Here is an 18146-nt window from a genome sequence, read left to right on the forward strand (position 1 = left end):
ATTTTCAATACATCTTGTATACTTTTAGATTACTTTACTTAAAACAATGCCTTGGCCCTGGCTGGTTGGCTCAGTGGTGTAGCGTCAGCCTAACGCGTAGAAGTCCTGGGTTTGATTCTCGGCCAGGGCACACAGGAGAAGCGCCCATCTGCTTCTCCACCCATCCCCCTCTCCTTCTTCTTTGTCTCTCTCTTCCCCTCCTGCAGCCAAGGCTCCATTTGAGCAGGGTTGGCCCAGGCAGCTGAGGATGGCTCCATGGCCTCTGCCTCAGGCACTAGAATGGCTCCAGCTGCAACGGAGCAATGCCCCAGATGGACAAAGAATCATCCCCTGGTGGGCATGCTGAGTGGATTCCAGTCTGGCACATGCAGGAGTCTGTCTTACTGCCTCCCCGCTTCTAAGTTCTGAAAAATCGAAGAAACAAAAACAAAAACAACAAAAAACCCTATGTCTTTACCTATGTTTCTTCCCTGCTCCAAATTATTTTGACTCTATTTTTCCCATGGGATAAAATTCTTCACCTAATGGTGAAGCCTCCCACAGTTTTACCCATTACTTACTTATATGGAGCCCTTATTCCAGGAAAACCAGACTACTTAGTACGCACACTACACACAGCTGAAGCTTCACATTATTCTTACACTATCACTGTATGTTTCCCCTTCACAGAAAATAAAGTCCATACTTTTGTTTGTGAATATAAGGCCTCTAGATTTTCTTCTTCTTCTTTTTAAATAGTAGAAACATAAACCCTTTTTACTATTAAATGAGAGTCAAATGCAATATACTAAGACATTGTAAAAGAGAAAAATATTTACTTCTCCCACCACGGTGGCCAAGTAGATACAACCCATTCTACACATGCTTTCAAGATGAATAATATGTAGTTTTTAAGAGGGCTCGATAGCTTCATTTGTCACATATAGTTCATCCTTCCTTTGCCTGATAATTGGGGTGACTGTTAGCTTATTGGGTTCATCCAGAGAAAAACCAACTTCTCATAGCTTTATGAGGGGAAGGCATTTTACAAATTGGAGACAGTACCTGCTGAAGTCAGCTTCTGCCACAGGAACTGGGAGAGGGGGCACTACCTCCCTTGATGGTTTGCATTGCAAAACAGTGGCTCCCAAGCTGTCTAAGAAAGACATTCCTGGGTCATAAAGCCAAACAGTGGGGGGGACATTTTAAAGAGATGAGAAAGTACTTAGAAGTTTTCTAAGGTAAATACTCTGAGAAAACAGAGAGGCATATTTTTTCATGGTGTGTGATATAGACACATTTCAGCATAGCCTGTTGGCGCTTCTCATACACCCTGGGAACATAGTGTGACAGGTATATGGGATGCTGTCTTTTCAAGTGTGACAGATTTTCTAGGCCATGTTAAAAACCATTTATACCTTCTGCAACCTACCACCTAATTGCTATAGCCAATTAGCAAGGACATCCACTGCTCCTACAATAGCCACTGCCAGCATTTGTTGTTTTATTACATGTCAAGTATATTAAGTGGTTTAATTTTGTATTTAATCCTTTTTTTTTCTGTGTTGCAGTATTTATCAACATATTGTTCTTTTGTTTTTTTGCAAGAGAGAGAGGTGGAAAGAAAAAACAGGACAGACAGGGATAGACAGACAGGAAGGGAGAGAAATAAAAAGCATCAACACATGGTTGTGGCTCCTTAGTTGTTCATTGATTGGTTTCTCATATGTGCCGTGACCGGGGTGGGGAGGTCTTCAGCCGAATCAGCGACCACTTGCTCAAGCCAGTGAACTTGAGCTCAAGCCAGTGACCTTGGGCTTCAATTAGCAACTTTAGGGCTCAAACCAGCAACCATGGGGTCATGTCTATGATCTCATGCTCAAGCTGGTGAACCTGTGCTCAAGCCAGTGAGTGACCTTGGGGTTTTGAACCTGGGTCCTCAGCATCCCAGGTCAACACTCTATCCACTGTGACACTGCTAGGTCAGGCAATTGTGGGTTTTTAATGCCAAATCATATTACATTGTGTGGATACCCAACACTGTTTTCCCCTTTTGTTGAATTTATTGGGTGACACTTGTTAACAAAATTAAGCAGGTTTCAGGTGCCTACTTCTACAACACATTACCTGTATACTGTATTGTGTGTTCACCATCCCAAGTCTCCATCTATCACCATTTATTCCTCTATACCCTCCTCCACTGCTCTTCCCCTACCCTGCCCCAGTAATCACCACATTGTTGTCCATGGCCATGAGTTTTTTCCTCTTCTTCCTTTTCTTTTTGTACTCAATCCCTCCAACTCCCACCCCTACCCTCATCTCCAAGCCCAACAGCTGTCAGCCCAGTCTCTATCTATGAGTCTGTCTTTACTTTGTTTGTTAGTTCATTTTGTTCATTAGATTCCACATACCAATAAAATTATATGGTACTTGTCTTTCTCTGACTGGCTTATGTCACTTAGCATAATGCTCTCCAGGTCCATCCATGCTATTGCAAAGAATAAGATTTTCATCTGTTTTACAACCTAGTAATATTCCACTGTGTAAGGTACCACAGCTTTTTTATCTACTCATCTGCTGATGAGCCCTTGGGCTGCTTCCATATCTTGGCTACTGTAAATAATGCTGCAGTGAACATAAGGGTGCATATATTCTTTAAATTAGAGTTTCAGGTTTCTTTGGATATATTCCCAGAAGTGGCATAGCTGAGTCATAAGGAAGTTCAACTAAAAAAATATATATATTTTTTAAAGTGAGAGGAAGGGAGATAGAGAGACAGACTCCCACATGCGCCCTAACCGGGATCCACCCGGCAACCCCTGTTTGGGGTTGATGCTTGAATAAGCTGAGCTACCTTCAGCACCTGAGGCTGATGCATGAACCAATTGAGCCACTGGCTGCAAGAGGGGAAGAGAGAGAGAAGGATGAGAGGGAGAGAGAAAGAGAAGCAGATGGTTGCTTCTATGTGCGCTGACTGGGAATCGAACTCTGGATGTTTATATGCCAGGTGGACATTCTATCCACTGAACCAACCAGCGAGGGTTTATTTTAAATTTTTTGAGGTAACTTAGCACTGCTTTTCACAGTGGCTGCACCAATCTGCTTTCCTACTAACAGTACACGAGGGTTCCTTTTTCTCCACATCCTCTCCATCACTTGTTTGTTGAAGTATTTTATTCTTATTTATAATTACTTACTAACATTTTATTAATAAAGGCTAAGTAACCTATCCAAATTCATCATATTAGTAAACCAACATCTGCTTTATCCCAAAGCCTTCATTCTTTCCTTTTATGCCTTATTTCTTTATCATCTAAATCCTATAGTTAATTTGCTATTTATTGCATATCCATATATGTTTTGTGTGTTGCCCCGGATATTTAGCTTCTGCCTAAAATTCTTTGTATCCATAGAATTTAAAGATAGTGTTATACATGAAACAGATGCTCAGTCATTATCTGTGCTTTTATGTTGATGCCTCAGTATTTAAAGAATAAAAAGCCAACCAAAAGTGGTTCGTTATTGAAATTATTTTGTTATATCTGAAAATTTTTTTCCCCTGGGTCACATTCTACTTTATTATTTTTTATTTAGACAATTAATTTTAATGGGGTGACATTGATCAATTAGAGTACATAGATTCAGAGAAAACATCTCCAGATCATTTTGACATTTTATTATGTTGTATACCCATCATCCAAAGTCAAATTGCCCTCCATCACCTTTTATTTGGTTTTCTTTATGCCCTTCCCCTCCCCAACAGCCTCTTTCTCTACCCTTCTTCTCCCCCTGGTAACCACTGTACTCTTATCTATGTCCATGAGTCTCAAATTTTGTGTCCCACTTATATATGGAATTATACAGTTCTTAGTTTTTTTCTGATTTACTTATTTCACTCAGTATAATGTTATCAAGGTCCATCCATGTTGTTGTAAATGATCCTATGTCATCTTTCTTATGGCTGAGTAGTATTCCATAGTATATATGTACCACATCTTCTTTATCCAGTCATCTATTGAAGGGCTGTTTGGTTGTTTCCATGTCTTGGTCACTATAAACAATGCTGCAATGAACATGAGGCTGCATGTGTCTTTACGTACCAGTGTTTTTGAGATTTGGGGGTATATATGCAGTAGAGGGATTGCTGGGTCATATGGTAGTTCTACTCTTAATTTTTTGAGGAACCACCATACACTCTAACATAATAGTTGTACTACTTTACATTCCCACGAACACTGAATGAGGGTTCCTTTTTTTTCACAGTCCCTCCAACACTTGTTACTTGTCTTGTTAATAATAACTAATCTAACAGGTGTGAGGTGGTATCTCATTGCAGTTTTGATTTGCATTTCTCTAATAGCTAGTAAAGATGTACATCTTTTCATATATCTGTTGGCCATTTGTATTTCTTCCTGAGAGAAGTGTCTGTTCATGTCTTCTCATTTTTTTATTAGATTGTTTGCTTGTTTGTTGTTGAGTTTTGTGAGTTCTTTGTATATTTTGGATATTAGGCTCTTATCTGAGCTTGTTTGAAAATATCATCTCCCATTTATTTGGCTGTTTGTTTTGTTGTCCGTTTCTTTTGCTCTGCAAAAGCATCTTAGTCTGATGTAGTGCCATTCATTTATCTTTGCCTTCACTTCCTTTGCCTTTGGAGTCAAATTCATAAAATGTTCTTTATGGCTAAGGTCCAAGAGTTTAGTACTGTACCTCTGTTTTCTGCTACATAATTTTTTGTTTCAGATCTTATATTTAGGTCTTTGATCCATTTTGAATTAATTTTAGTATAAGGGGACCAACCGTAGTCGAGTTTCATTCTTTTTCACATGACTCTCTAGTTTACCCAGCACTATTTATTCAAGAGGCTTTCTTTTCTCCATTGTGTGTTTTTGGCTCCTTTATCAAAGATAATTTCACCATATATATGTGGTTTTATTTCTGGGCTCTCTATTCTGTTCCATTCGTCTGAGTTTCTATTTTTCTGCCAATACCATGCTGTTTTGATTATCATGGCTCTATAATATAATTTGAAGTCAGGTTTAATAATGCTCCAGCTTTGTTCTTTTTTCTTAGGATTACTTTGGCTATTCGGGGTTTTTTATAGTTCTATATAAACCTGATGATTTTTTGTTTCATTTCTTTAAAAAATGACATTGGTATTTTGATTGGATTGCATTAAATTTGTATATTGCTTTGGGTAATATGGTCATTTTAACTATATTTATTATTCCTATCCAAGAACAAAGAATATTTTTCCATTTCATTGTATCTTTTTTGATTTCCTTTAACAATACTTTATAGTTTTCATTATATAGGTCCTTTACATTCTTTGTTATGTTTATTCTTAGGTATTTTTTTGTTGTTGTTGCAACCCTAAAAGGAATTATTTTTTTGAATTCATTTTCTGAATTTTCATTGTTGGCATATAAGAAGGCAATAGACTTCTGTATATTAAATTTGTATCCTCCGACCTTACTGTGTTGGTTTACTGTTTCTATTAGTCTTTTTGTGGAGTCTTTGGAGTTTTCGATGTATAGGATTATATTATGTGCAAAAAGTGAAATAAATGTTTACTTCTTCTTTCCTAATATGAATGCCTTTTACTTCTTCCTCTTGTTTGATAGCTTTGGCTAGAACTTCTAGCACTGCATTGAATAAGAGTGGAGACAGAGGGCAGCCTTGTCTTGTTCCTGATTTTAGAGGAAAAGTTTTCAGATTTTTGCCATTTAATATGACATTAGCTGATGGTTTGTCATAAATGGACTTTATTATGTTGAGATATTTTCCTTCTATACACATTTTGTTGAGTGTTTTAAACATAAAATGATGTTGTATTTTATTGAATGCTTTTTCTGCATCTATTGATAGGATCATATGATTTTGTTCTTTGTTTTATTGATATGGTGTATTACGTTAACTGCTTTACGTATGTTGAACTATCCTTGTGATTCCAGGATGAATCCCATTTGATCATGATGAATTATTTTTTTAATGTGTTGTTGTATTTGATTTGTAAGTATTTTGTTTAAGATTTTAGCATCTGTATTCATTCGAGATATTGGTCTGTAGTTTTCTTTTTTTGTGTTGTCCTTGACAGGTATTGGTATGAAGATTATGTTGGCCTCGTAAAATATGTTTGTAAGTATTGCTTCTTTTCTTTTGGAAGACTTTGAGTAGAATAGGAACCAAATCTTTTTTGAATGTTTGATAGAATTCACTAGTATAGTCGTCTGGCCTTGGACTTTTATTTTTGGGAGATTTTTTTTTTTTTTGTATTTTTCTGAAGCTGGAAATGGGGAGAGACAGTCAGACAGACTCCCGCATGCACCCAACCCCGGGATCCACCCGGCATGCCCACCAGGGGCCACGCTCTGCCCCTCTGGGGCGTTGCTCTGCCGCGACCAGAGCCACTCTAGCGCCTGGGGCAGAGGCCAAGGAGCCATCCCCAGCACCCGGGCCATCTTTGCTCCAATGGAGCCTCGGTTGTGGGAGGGGAAGAGAGAGACAGAGAGGAAGGAGGGGGTGGGGAGGAGAAGCAAATGGGCGCTTCTCCTGTGTGCCCTGGCCGGGAATCAAACCCCGGTCCCCCACACGCCAGGCCGATGCTCTACTGCTGAGCCAACTGGCCAGGGCCTATTTTTGGGAGATTTTTGATAGTTGTTTCTATTTCCTCCCTGCTTATTGGTCTGTTTAGGCTTTCTGCTTCTTTATGACTCAGTGTAGGAAGATTGTATTGTTCTAGAAATTTATCCATTTCTTCTAGATTGTTAAATTTGGTGGCATATAGTTTTTCATAGTATTCTACGATAATTCTTTGTATATCTATTATATCTATGGTGATTTCTCCTCTTTCATTTTGGATTTTGCTTATATGAGTCCTTTGCCTTTTTTTCTTAGTGAGTCTTGCCAATGGTTTATCAATTTTGTTGATCTTTTCAAAGAACCAGCTCCTTGTTTTATTGATTTTTTTCTATAGTTTTTCTGTTCTCTATTTCATTTATTTCTGCTCTGATTTTTATTATTTCCTTTTTTCTGTTGTTTTTGGGTTGCCTTTGTTCTTTTTCTAGTTCCTTAAGATGTGATGTTAAGTTGTTTTCTTGGGCTCTCTCTTGTTTTTCATATAAGCCTGTAGTGATATGAACTTCCCTCATTACTGCTTTGGCTGCATCCCAGAGATTCTAATATCTCGTATTGTCATTTTCATTTGTCTGTATATATCTTTTGATCTCTGCTTTTATTTCTTCTTTGACCCATTCACTTTTTAAAAGTATGTTGTTTAGTTTCTACATTTTTGTGGGTTTGTTTACTTCTTTTCTGCAGTTGATTTCTAGTTTCAAAGCTTTGTTGTTAGGGAATATGCTTGGTATAAATTCAATCTTTCTGAATTTGGTGATGTTAGTTTTGTGATCTAACATATGGTCAATTTTTGAGACTGCTCCATGTACACTGGAGAAAAGTGTATACTCTGGCATTTTAGGATGGAGTATCTTGTAGATGTCTATCATATCCAATTATTCTAGTGTTTCATTTAAGGCCAATTTTTAAAATTGATATTCTGTTTGGATGAACAATCTAGTGCTATCAGCAGGTATTGAGGTCTCCAAGTATGATTGTATTTCTGTCAGTTTTTATTTTTAGATCAGTTAGTAGATGTCTTACATACTTTGGTGTTCCTTGGTTTGGTGCATATATATTAAGAAGTGTTATGTCTTCTTGATTCAATCTCCCCTTTATCATTATGAAATGACCATCTTTGTTTCTGATTACCTTTGCTGTCTTGCAGTCAGCATTATTAGATATGAGTATGGATACATCTGCTTTTCTTTGGATATTATTTGCTTGGAGAATTGTTTTCCAGCCTTTCACTATGAATTTGTTTATATCCTTGTAGCTTAGATGTGTTTCTTGAAGGTAGCATACAGTTGGATTCTCTTTTTTGATCCACTCTGTTACTCTGTGTCTTTTTATTGGTGAGTTCATTCCATTTACATTTAATGTAATTATTGAGACTTGAGGGTTTTCATTTGCCATTTTATATGTTGCTTTCTGATAGCTCTGTATCTTGTTTGAGTTGTCTCTTTGTTTTTTCTGTCATTTGTTTTTGTTTAGTTGTATTCCGTACTTCTCTCTTCTGTTTCTTATTTTTTTAAGCCATGTGTTTCTGTAGTTTTTTTTTTTTTCAGGCATGGTTACTATTAGGTAATAAAAAGGATATCTATCATGTTCATTGTGGTATGTTACCTCATAAATGCTTCTGCACTCCATCGTCCTTTACTACTGTTAATCTTTGTCCTCTCTCCTTTTTTGTTTTTGTTGTCACAGATTAATCTTGTTTTTATTGTGATCTTGCTGGAGCTTTTACTTGTGACTTTGTTTTGTTTTGTTCTTTGTATCTGGTACAGGATAACCCCCTGTAGTATTTCCTGAACTGGGGGTTTTCTGGTGATAAATTCTGTCATCTTTTCTGTATCTGTGAATGTTTTTGTTTCCCCTTAGTATTTGAAGGTTAGCTTTGTTGGTTATAGTATTCTTGGCTGGAAGTTCCTCTCTTTCAGTACTTTAAATATTGGGGTTCACTGTCTTCTGGCTAGTAGAGTTTCTGCTGAATTTTCTGATGGTAGTCTAATGGGCCTTCTTTTATGTGTTGTATTCTTCTTTTCTCTGGCTGCCTTGAGGATTTTTTCTTTGTCATTTGTTTGTGATAATTTCATTATGTTGTATCTTGGAGTAGTTCTGTTTCGGTTAAGATAACTCGATGTTCTGTTTGCTTCTTGGATTCAAGGCTCTAATTCTTTACACCGGCTTGGAGAGTTCTCATCAATTATTTGAATATGTTCTCCATTCTATTTTTCCTCTCTTCTTTTTCTGATATACCCATTACTTTTACGATGCTCTTTCTAATGGAGTCAGACAATTCACATAGAGCTTTCTCATTTTTAAAAAAATTTGTGAGTCTCTCTCCTCTTCTCTCTGTATTTCATCTCTAGTTGCCTGTCTTCTATGTCACTAATACTCTCCTCTATCTGGTCTGTTCTATTAGCTATGCTTGTCACCTCATTTTTCAGTTCATGAATTGAGTTTTTTTTTATTACTGTTTAGTCCCTTTTTATAGTTTCAATTTCCTTAGTGAAGTATTTATTTTGTTCATTAAATTGTTCTTTGACCTCTCTACATTACCTTTCTGTGTTTTCTTGTATTTCCCTGAGTATTTTTAGGATTTCAATATTTAATTCTCTGTCATTTAACTTTAAGGTTTTCAGGTAATTAATTTTTTTCTAGAGATTTTTCATCATCTATCTAAGCTACATTTCTGTCTTTTGTATCCATAATATTTGGCTTTTTTTCCTTAATGACATTTGAGTGTGGCATTGTTAATAACAGTAATAGATAATTAAAAAATAAAGTGAAAATTGAAAAGATACAGTGAAAAACTGAAAATTCTATAATGATAAATGGAACAAAAACTACAGAGAACAAGGAACAGGAACTGAGGAAAGATGACAAAAATGATTAAAAATGAGGTAAAAACATGCAAAATGTCACAAAGAAAAATATGAATCCAAAATATAATAATTTGTTGACAAATAATTTAATGAGAGAAAAAAAAGAAAAAAAGAAAATGTTTTTGAAATGAAACCCTCATAAAAAACAAGAATGAAAAATGTAACAACTATGGATAATTAAGTTCAAAAGGAAAAGGAAAGAATATAAAAGAAAGAAGATAAAATGACCAAAATGGAAAAAAAAGAAAAAGAAGTTATAAAAATTAATTTTTTTCTGGTTTTGAGAGGCAGCTTCTTCCTTTTTTTTGACAGGTGGCACTGTACTACATTTTTGTCCCTGTGGGGCTCTTGGACAAAGGTTTGCTGCTGTGTCAGTTGGAGGCTCTGACAATGGGAGACTCAGTTTTCTAGGTGCCTCTCTCTACGTCTCTCCCACCTGAGCTAGCAGCCTGGGGACTTAGCTGTGAGGCTTACACCAGCCACTGCTTGTAGAGCAAGATGCTCTAAGAGCAGCCAGGTCCTTCCTCTAGCACTGCTCAAAGTACAATTCTGGGTAAGGCTGTGCCAACCAGAGCTGCCAGCAAGAGCAGGCAGGGCTGGGAGCTGATTGCCAATCTAGTGCCTTTCTAAGGGCTGGTGGACAGGTCTAGCATCTCTCAGTGTGCCATGGGCCAGGAGCCGATTGTGGATCAAGTGCCTTTCTAAGGGCCCCCAGGCATATCTAGTATGCCTCAGTGCTTGGTGGGTCTAATCTTCACAGGCTTCTCCCTTGTGCCCTGTATGGTAGCCTGCAGCAAGCCATGTGCGTGCCCAGCCTCATGCCTTTAGCCATGCACATGGAGGCTTGCACCCATCCACTTAGGCACACAGCACCTGAGATCTCAATCAGAGCCAGGAATGCAGACCTGTGGAGGCGCCTTGCCCGGATAGTCCCAGGCCCAGGGATTTCAGCATTTGGGCATGACCCGTGCTGGTAGTGGAACTGGGAATGCACAAAGATGCTGGCAATGGCCCATGCAGATGTCTATAACTGATAATATTGGGCTATGCCCTCTAGCCCACTCATGTGCACACCCACGCCAGTGGTGCCAGGTGGAGCCACTCCACACTGCCTGGGATTGTGGAGCTGGGAGTGCACAAAGCTGCTGGTGCCAGTGCTGGAGCTGGCTCTGATGGGCACCCTGTACCAGAAACCTTTGTTTGAGCCTGCCACCCATGCTTGCCCTGCGTCTGCAATCTTAGGCAGAGCTAGCATGGTCTTTTTTCTGTTTGATCATCTACCCTAACCCAGCTTCCTACCTCTGCCTCCGATCCTCTACTTGGCTTGGCTTCAGGCGAAAGCAGCCCTTCCTCAGGAAAGTAAAAAATTCCATTAGAGTGGATTATATAATATATTCAGCCACTTTTTTGCCCAATCATACATTAGTCTGGTGTGTGTATATTTCAGGTGCTCCTGAGATATTTATTTGTTGAATTTGTTGAAATTTCAAGGGGAGATATCGGGAGCACCCCTCATGATGCCATTTCTCTGACGTGACTTCTATACTTGAATTTTTTAATAGAAATGTTTATATGACAATTATGAGAAAAATTCTCAGAATGTCAATATCCCAGAATACCTTTTTCCTTTACAGTTTTTTTTCTGTAAGTAAAACACCTTGTACCCTAAACTATTTTGACTTCATTGTGATGCTAATATGTGCATAAGTACTATCAGGGGAATAAAACCAACATATTCATTTTAGTTCTATGTATTTCTGAAGTACAGGTCCTGGAAAAGAGAGAACTGATGTCTGCCAACAAAAAAGAATAAAGTTAATGAGAAAATAACTTTAGTTTTTAACTTTTAAAAAGTACACTAGCAACTAACAAACAAGGCTGAGGGAAAGAATTAAACTTCATAAAAAAACTCTTATGCTTTTCCTAATGTGTTTTGCTTCTTAATATATTTTCTGTTTTCTGGGATTTTTCTAATTTTCATTATCTTAATGGGCAGTTCTTATTTCGATTATGCTCCCTGGTGTGTTTTATATATCCTCTTGTATATTATGTGCCCTTAAAACTTTTCACCTTTTTTGTTTATATGCTTGCCAGTCTGTTTTGAGATTTACTTAGTAAGTGTTTAAAATATTCTACCTAAAAGTACACTAAAGATAATTATGTCTTTGTTGGCTTACCGAGAGTGGAAATTATGTTAACATATATAATATTTAAAATTGGGTAATACTTCTCAAAAGAGAAGTGTTTTTTTGCTTTCTTTTACTATTCTCATAGGTACACTAGGAACTATATATGTAGCAATTTTTAAATTTCAATATTTATGTCCTAGGTAAGTCTTAATGGAATAAAAGAAATTACTACTCCAAAGAAAATAAGAAGCTTGCTAATAATGTATGTAAAGTACTTGGCATATAAAATAACAGGTTGTAGCAGTGATTGCTGTAGCTGTAGTAGTTGTTTTTATTAATGGGTATAGAAGTAACATGGTAGCTGAAACAATATATCATCAGGTAAAGACTATAGTATTTAGAAGAGTCTCTTTTCCACCTGTGCCTTCAAATTTAACATTAGAGGACCATTCCTATGTGTTAGGCATTACCCTCTGTTTTCATCTTCTTCAAAAATGCAAGTTCTGGCCCTAGCCGTTTGGCTCAGTGGTAGAGCGTCGGCCTGGCATGCAGGAGTCCTGGGTTTGATTCCCGGCCAGGGCACACAGGAGAGGTGCCCATCTGCTTCTCCACCCCTTCTCCTCTTCTTCCTCTCTGTCTCTCTCTTCCCCTCCTGCAGCCAAGGCTCCATTGGAGCAAAGTTGGCCTGGGCGCTGAGGATGACTATATGGCAGCGATTCTGAACCTGTGGGTCACGACCCTGGCGGGGGTCGAATGACTAAAACACAGGGGTCACCTAAAGCCATTGGAAATACATATTTTATTTAAAAATGTAATGTATAATAAATATGTATTTTCCGATGGCCTTAGGTGACCCCTGTGTTTTGGTCATTCGACCCCTGCCAGAGTCATGACCCACAGGTTGAGAACCGCTGTTCTATGGCCTCTGCCTCAGGCACTAGAATGGCTCTGGTTGCAACAGAGCAATGCCCCAGATGGTCGGAGCAGCGCCCCCTGGTGGACATGCCGGGTAGATCCTGGTCGGGCGCATGCAGGAGTCTGTCTAACTGCCTCCCCGTTTCCAACTTCAGAAAAATACAAGAAAAAATGCAAGTTTTTTAGGAGGTGTCTTACATTCAGTATGGTACCTAATACTTCATTCATTCAGTTAAAGTTTATAAAACACCTGTATGTTGCAGGTCACTGTGCTGGTAGGAACAATATATTTGTAAACATGACAGATAAGACTCTTTTTTTTTTTTTTTTTTTTTTTTTAAGTGAGAGGTGGGGAGGCAGAGAGACAAACTCCCATATGCTCCCCAACCAGGATCCACTGGGCAAGCCCATAGGGGACAATGCTCTACCCATCTGGACTCATTGTTTTGTTGCTTGGCAACTGAGCTATTTTATTTTAGCACCTGAAGTAAGGCCATGGTACCATTCTTAGTGCCCAAAGGCAACTTGCTCAAATGAGCCATGCCTGTGAGAGAGGAAGAGGAGAGAGAGAGAGAAACAAAGAGAGAGAGAGAGAGAGAGAGAGAGAGAAAGGAAGGGGGAAGGGTGGAGAGACAGATGGTTGCTTCTCCAGTGTGCCCTGACCAGGAATCCAACTGGAATTTCCACATGTCAGCTTGTGCTCTACCACTGAGCCAAACAGCCAGGGTGATAAAACTCTTGTTTTCAAGGGCTCACATTCTAACGTCAGAATGAGATGACCAATAAATAGAAAAAAAAATACACAAAATAGTTAAATGATGAAATGAAGCTACAAGGGACATCAAAAAAGTGGTAGATAATTAGTGGCACTAGGGAATGGGCACGACTGCTCTGGACAGGAATGTTCCCGTCTGAGGAACTGGGAAATCACGTGGAAGGTCTTGAAGCTGGCCACAGAGGATAGAGTAAGGCTGAAGCACAGTCAGTGTGGGGAAGGAGGGTACATTGTGGGTCAGGGGAGTGGGCAAAGCTGGCCGTATAGGGCCCTATATGTCATGATAAGGAATTCAAACTTTAAGAGTAATAAAAAACAATATTAGGGTTTTGTCAGAGGACTGGCATAACTCATTTATTTTTAAAGCTTACCCTGGCTGTGGTGTAGAGAATATTTGCACTCATTAATCATGGGCTGGGATCTGCCCACAGGCATTTGCTCCTGCTTGAGCCCTTCCTTTCTGTGCTATGCTCCATTTCCTCACGTTGGTGCTTTGTATCCCCTTCGCCTAAAGCAGCCTCCTTTCTCCCTAAACCTCTCATTCTTCACCTGGCAAACTCCCACTTGTTTTTTTTAGATATAAACTCAAATGAAACCCTCTCTGTAAATAGGATGACCATATAATTATCATCCTCACGAGACATTGTGAAGGACACTATTAAAAATGACCTAGGGAAATGTGTAAAATAGACTGTTCCAACCAAACAAGAACAGATGGCCATCTCTGCTCTCCAATTGCTTTTACTTATGTCTTCATAGCATTGTGTATTGCTATTTTTATTCTTGCATGCAGTATATCTAATAGTTAAGGTCATGGGACCTGAAGTCAAGCCACCAGAATTCAAATACCACTTCTGTTCCCTACTCATTTTGAGCTGTGTGACTTCGGTCAAGTCACACAAACCCTCTAGGCTTCAATGCCTTCATCTATGAAATATGGATAATGGTGCTATTTCCTTAATGACTATTTTATTATGCAAAAAATAATTAAATAATACATGCCGAATGCTTAGCACAGAACTTGGCACATACTTAAGATTCATTAAATATTAACTATCATTGTCCTTTTTAAATAAGACTACAGCTATGTTTGTAGATTTTTCTCCCTTAATAGACTGAGAACTCCTTAAGGCAGGCACCATGTATTATGTATTCATCTTTGTATTCTTAGTTTACAACCCAGTGCCCATTATACAATGAATTTTTAAAAAATAACTAAAAATACAGAAAAAATAAAAGACCAATTAGACATGCTTTTTTCTTCTTTCTACTCTACTTTTATATGTAAAAGAAGAAAGTTTAAGTGTATTTCTTCAGTTGCAGAAAAAAGGAATCAGAATTTAGTTCTCTCCACTGCCTGGCTATTATGTAAATGTGGCTGATTTGATTGTGGTCAGAATAAAGAGAAGATATCTATACACAGTCAAGTCACTATTGAAGCAATTAGAAGAGTCCAGTTCTCAAATCTGAACAGTGCAAATGTTTATTAAGTACGTACTTAAGAGCACTAATATTTTTAGATAAAATTAAGTAGTATGGAGATTCCTCAAAAAATAAATAACAGAACTACCATATGATCCAGCAATCCTATTCTGGGTATATATCCAAAATAATTAAAATCATGATCTCTTAGAGATATCTGCACTTTCATTGTTCATTATATTATTCACAATAGCCAAGATATGAAAATGACCTCAATTTCCATCAATGGATGAATAGGTAAAGAAAATGTGACATATATATATACAAAATGGAATACTGCTTAGCCACAAGAAAGAAGGGAATTCTGCTATTTGTGTCTTGGATAAACCTTGAGGGTATCCTTTTGACTATCTAAAAACTCCATTTTGACTCTCTAACACTTTCCCTGGCAGCTAGCTACTAAAGTCCTGCACATTTATCTAGCGTGGCATATCTGCTAGACTCTTGTTTCCACCCCTAATCAACCAGATATAAACCAGATATAATTTCTAGATGGCAGAATAAATGGTTGGACTATAGCTTCAAAAATGGAGATTTAATATGGAAACTATAGTTTTATAATTCCAAATGAGAATATCTGACTTGACAACTATACATGTTCTTATGAGGACAATAATAGCTACCTTCTATTGAACACTGTAGGTCACATTGTAATGAAGTGCTTTATACACTAACAACAACAAATGAATATTGAATACAATGTGCTAGGATCATGCCAAACTCCTTTATAGGATTTTTTTATTTAATTCATGTAAACCATTCTAGGAAGTGGGTAATATCACTATGCCTATTTTCTCATCCCAGGTCATCACAGAGTTAGCAAATATATACATGAAGATTTGAATCCAATCATACCTCAGTACAGGAGCTGTTAGCCAACACACTACTCTTACTGTCTTGCTACTGAGACATTTTGAAACCAGGACTTTCAACATTTTTTAGCTTATTTTTTATCTTCAACATTCCTTCCAATGTTATAAAACGAGATTTTTAATATTTGCCTTCTCTGCTTACAGATTATCTTCATATGAAAAAGTTATGCTATTTTCTTTTTAAATGGGGCTTAAAGTGGCTGGATCAAACTTCCAGAGCTCAGTTCTAAAATTGAATCTAAAGAGATTATAATAAGTGTTTTAAACAGTGGAAAATGCTCTATAGTATATAAAAATAAGAAAACATCACACCTAATGGGTGGTATAGTAGGTATTGAGTCAATGAGTCAAGAATCAAAAGTAATAGAAATCTGGAGTGAAAGAAAATAGTCTTAGAATATGTACATTCAGGCTTAAGAAGAAACCTTCATAGAGACAGTTAATTGCAAGAGGAATTTTATTTTATTTATTTATTTATTTATTTATTTATTTTTTAAATTTTATTTTTTTAATGGGGTGACATCAATAAATCAGGATATATATATTCAAAGATAACAAGTCCAGGTTATCTTGTCTTTCAATTTGTTGCATACCCATCACCCAAAGTCAGATTGTCCTCTGTCACTTTCTATCTAGTTTTCTTTGTGCCCTCCCCCTCCCCCTTTCCCTCTCCCTTTCCCCCCTCCCCCCGTAACCACCACACTCTTATCAATGTCTCTTAGTTTCACTTTTATGTCCCACCTACATATGGAATAATGCAGTTCCTGTTTTTTTTCTGATTTACTTATTTCACTCCTTATAATGTTATCAAGATCCCACCATTTTGCTGTAAATGATCCAATGTCATCATTTCTTATGGCTGAGTAGTATTCCATAGTGTATATGTGCCACATCTTCTTTATCCAGTCATCTATTGACGGGCTTTTTGCTTGTTTCCATGTCCTGGCCACTGTGAACAATGCTGCAATGAACATGGGGCTGCATGTGTCTTTACGTATCAATGTTTCTGAGTTTTGGGGGTATATACCCAGTAGAGGGAGTGCTGGGTCATAAGGTAGTTCTATTTTCAGTTTTTTGAGGAACCACCATACTTTCTTCCATAATGGTTGTACTACTTTACATTCCCACCAACAGTGTATGAGGGTTCCTTTTTCTCCACAGCCTCTCCAACATTTGCTATTACTTGTCTTGTTAATAATAGCTAATCTAACAGATGTGAGGTGGTATCTCATTGAAGTTTTGATTTGCATTTCTCTAATAACTAAAGAAGATGAGCATCTTTTCATATATCTCTTGGCCATTTGTACTTCCTCCTGGGAGAAGTGTCTGTTCATGTCCTCTTCCCATTTTTTTATTGGATTGTTTGTTTGTTTGTTGTTGAGTTTTATGAGTCCTTTGTATATTTTGGATATTAGGCCCTTATCTGAGCTGTTGTTTGAAAATATCATTTCCCATTTAGTTGGCTTTCTGTTTATTTTGTTATCAGTTTCACAAGAGGAATTTTAAGAACATTCACTGATCGTCCTACTTTCTTGCCTTAAATGTTGTACCACTCTTTTCTATATCAGTTGGATAGAATAGCTATTAAGTATCACCTGTGTAAAAATTACACTGCTCACAAAAATTAGGAGTCAGGGAAAGTGAAGATACTCCAGTACTTTTAGCCTTTTTTTAAATTTTTATTTATTTTTATTTTTTATTCATTTTAGAAAGAAGAGAGAGAGAGAGAGAAGGGGGGAGGAGCAGGAAGCATCAACTCCCATATGTGCCTTGACCAGGCAAGCCCAGGGTTTCGAACCGGTGACCTCAGCATTTCCAGGTCGATGCTTTATCCATTGCGCCACCACAGGTCAGGCAGACTTTTAGCCTTTTGTATAGTGCATTTTCACCAGTGAAATAAAAGTTGGTTTTGTGTCTCATTTGCATAATCAAGCAACTTTCTTTGACTTGTCATTTGCTTTTCTGATGTTCTTGTTTAATAAAAATAAATCAAATGCTTCTTTTTTATCACTTCATATTTATTTTGAGATATCCCCTAATTTTTGTGAGCAGTATATTGCATGAGAACACAACGGAATATTGTTCAAACTCTGGACCTTGATTTCTAAAACTTGAATGGGAAATCAGGGGAGTTATAATAGGAGTAGCTTATTTAGGCTCTGATATGAGGGCTTGACAATGGAAGACTACACCTGAGAATTACAAAATTGGAACTGACATCATGACAGTGTGATTATTACCCTGGCTTTGGTATTAAATGTCATAGTGATTCTTTTTACCTTAGGATGGGAAACAGACACAGTTAAGGGAATTGGAAAGGGGAGAAGAAGGTGATCAGTGTGATATTGTAATTTATAAGAAATATGTATGTATTTATTTGTTAATTGAGCATTAATGGTTCAGGAGGCTTTACTAGAATTAGATGACAAAGTTTTAAAATTTTATTTTTCAATTAGAGTTTATGTTTAATTTTATTTTGTATTAGTTTCAG

The sequence above is a fragment of the Saccopteryx bilineata genome, chromosome 5, assembly GCF_036850765.1.
Source record: "Saccopteryx bilineata isolate mSacBil1 chromosome 5, mSacBil1_pri_phased_curated, whole genome shotgun sequence".
NCBI classification, from domain to species: domain Eukaryota; kingdom Metazoa; phylum Chordata; class Mammalia; order Chiroptera; family Emballonuridae; genus Saccopteryx; species Saccopteryx bilineata.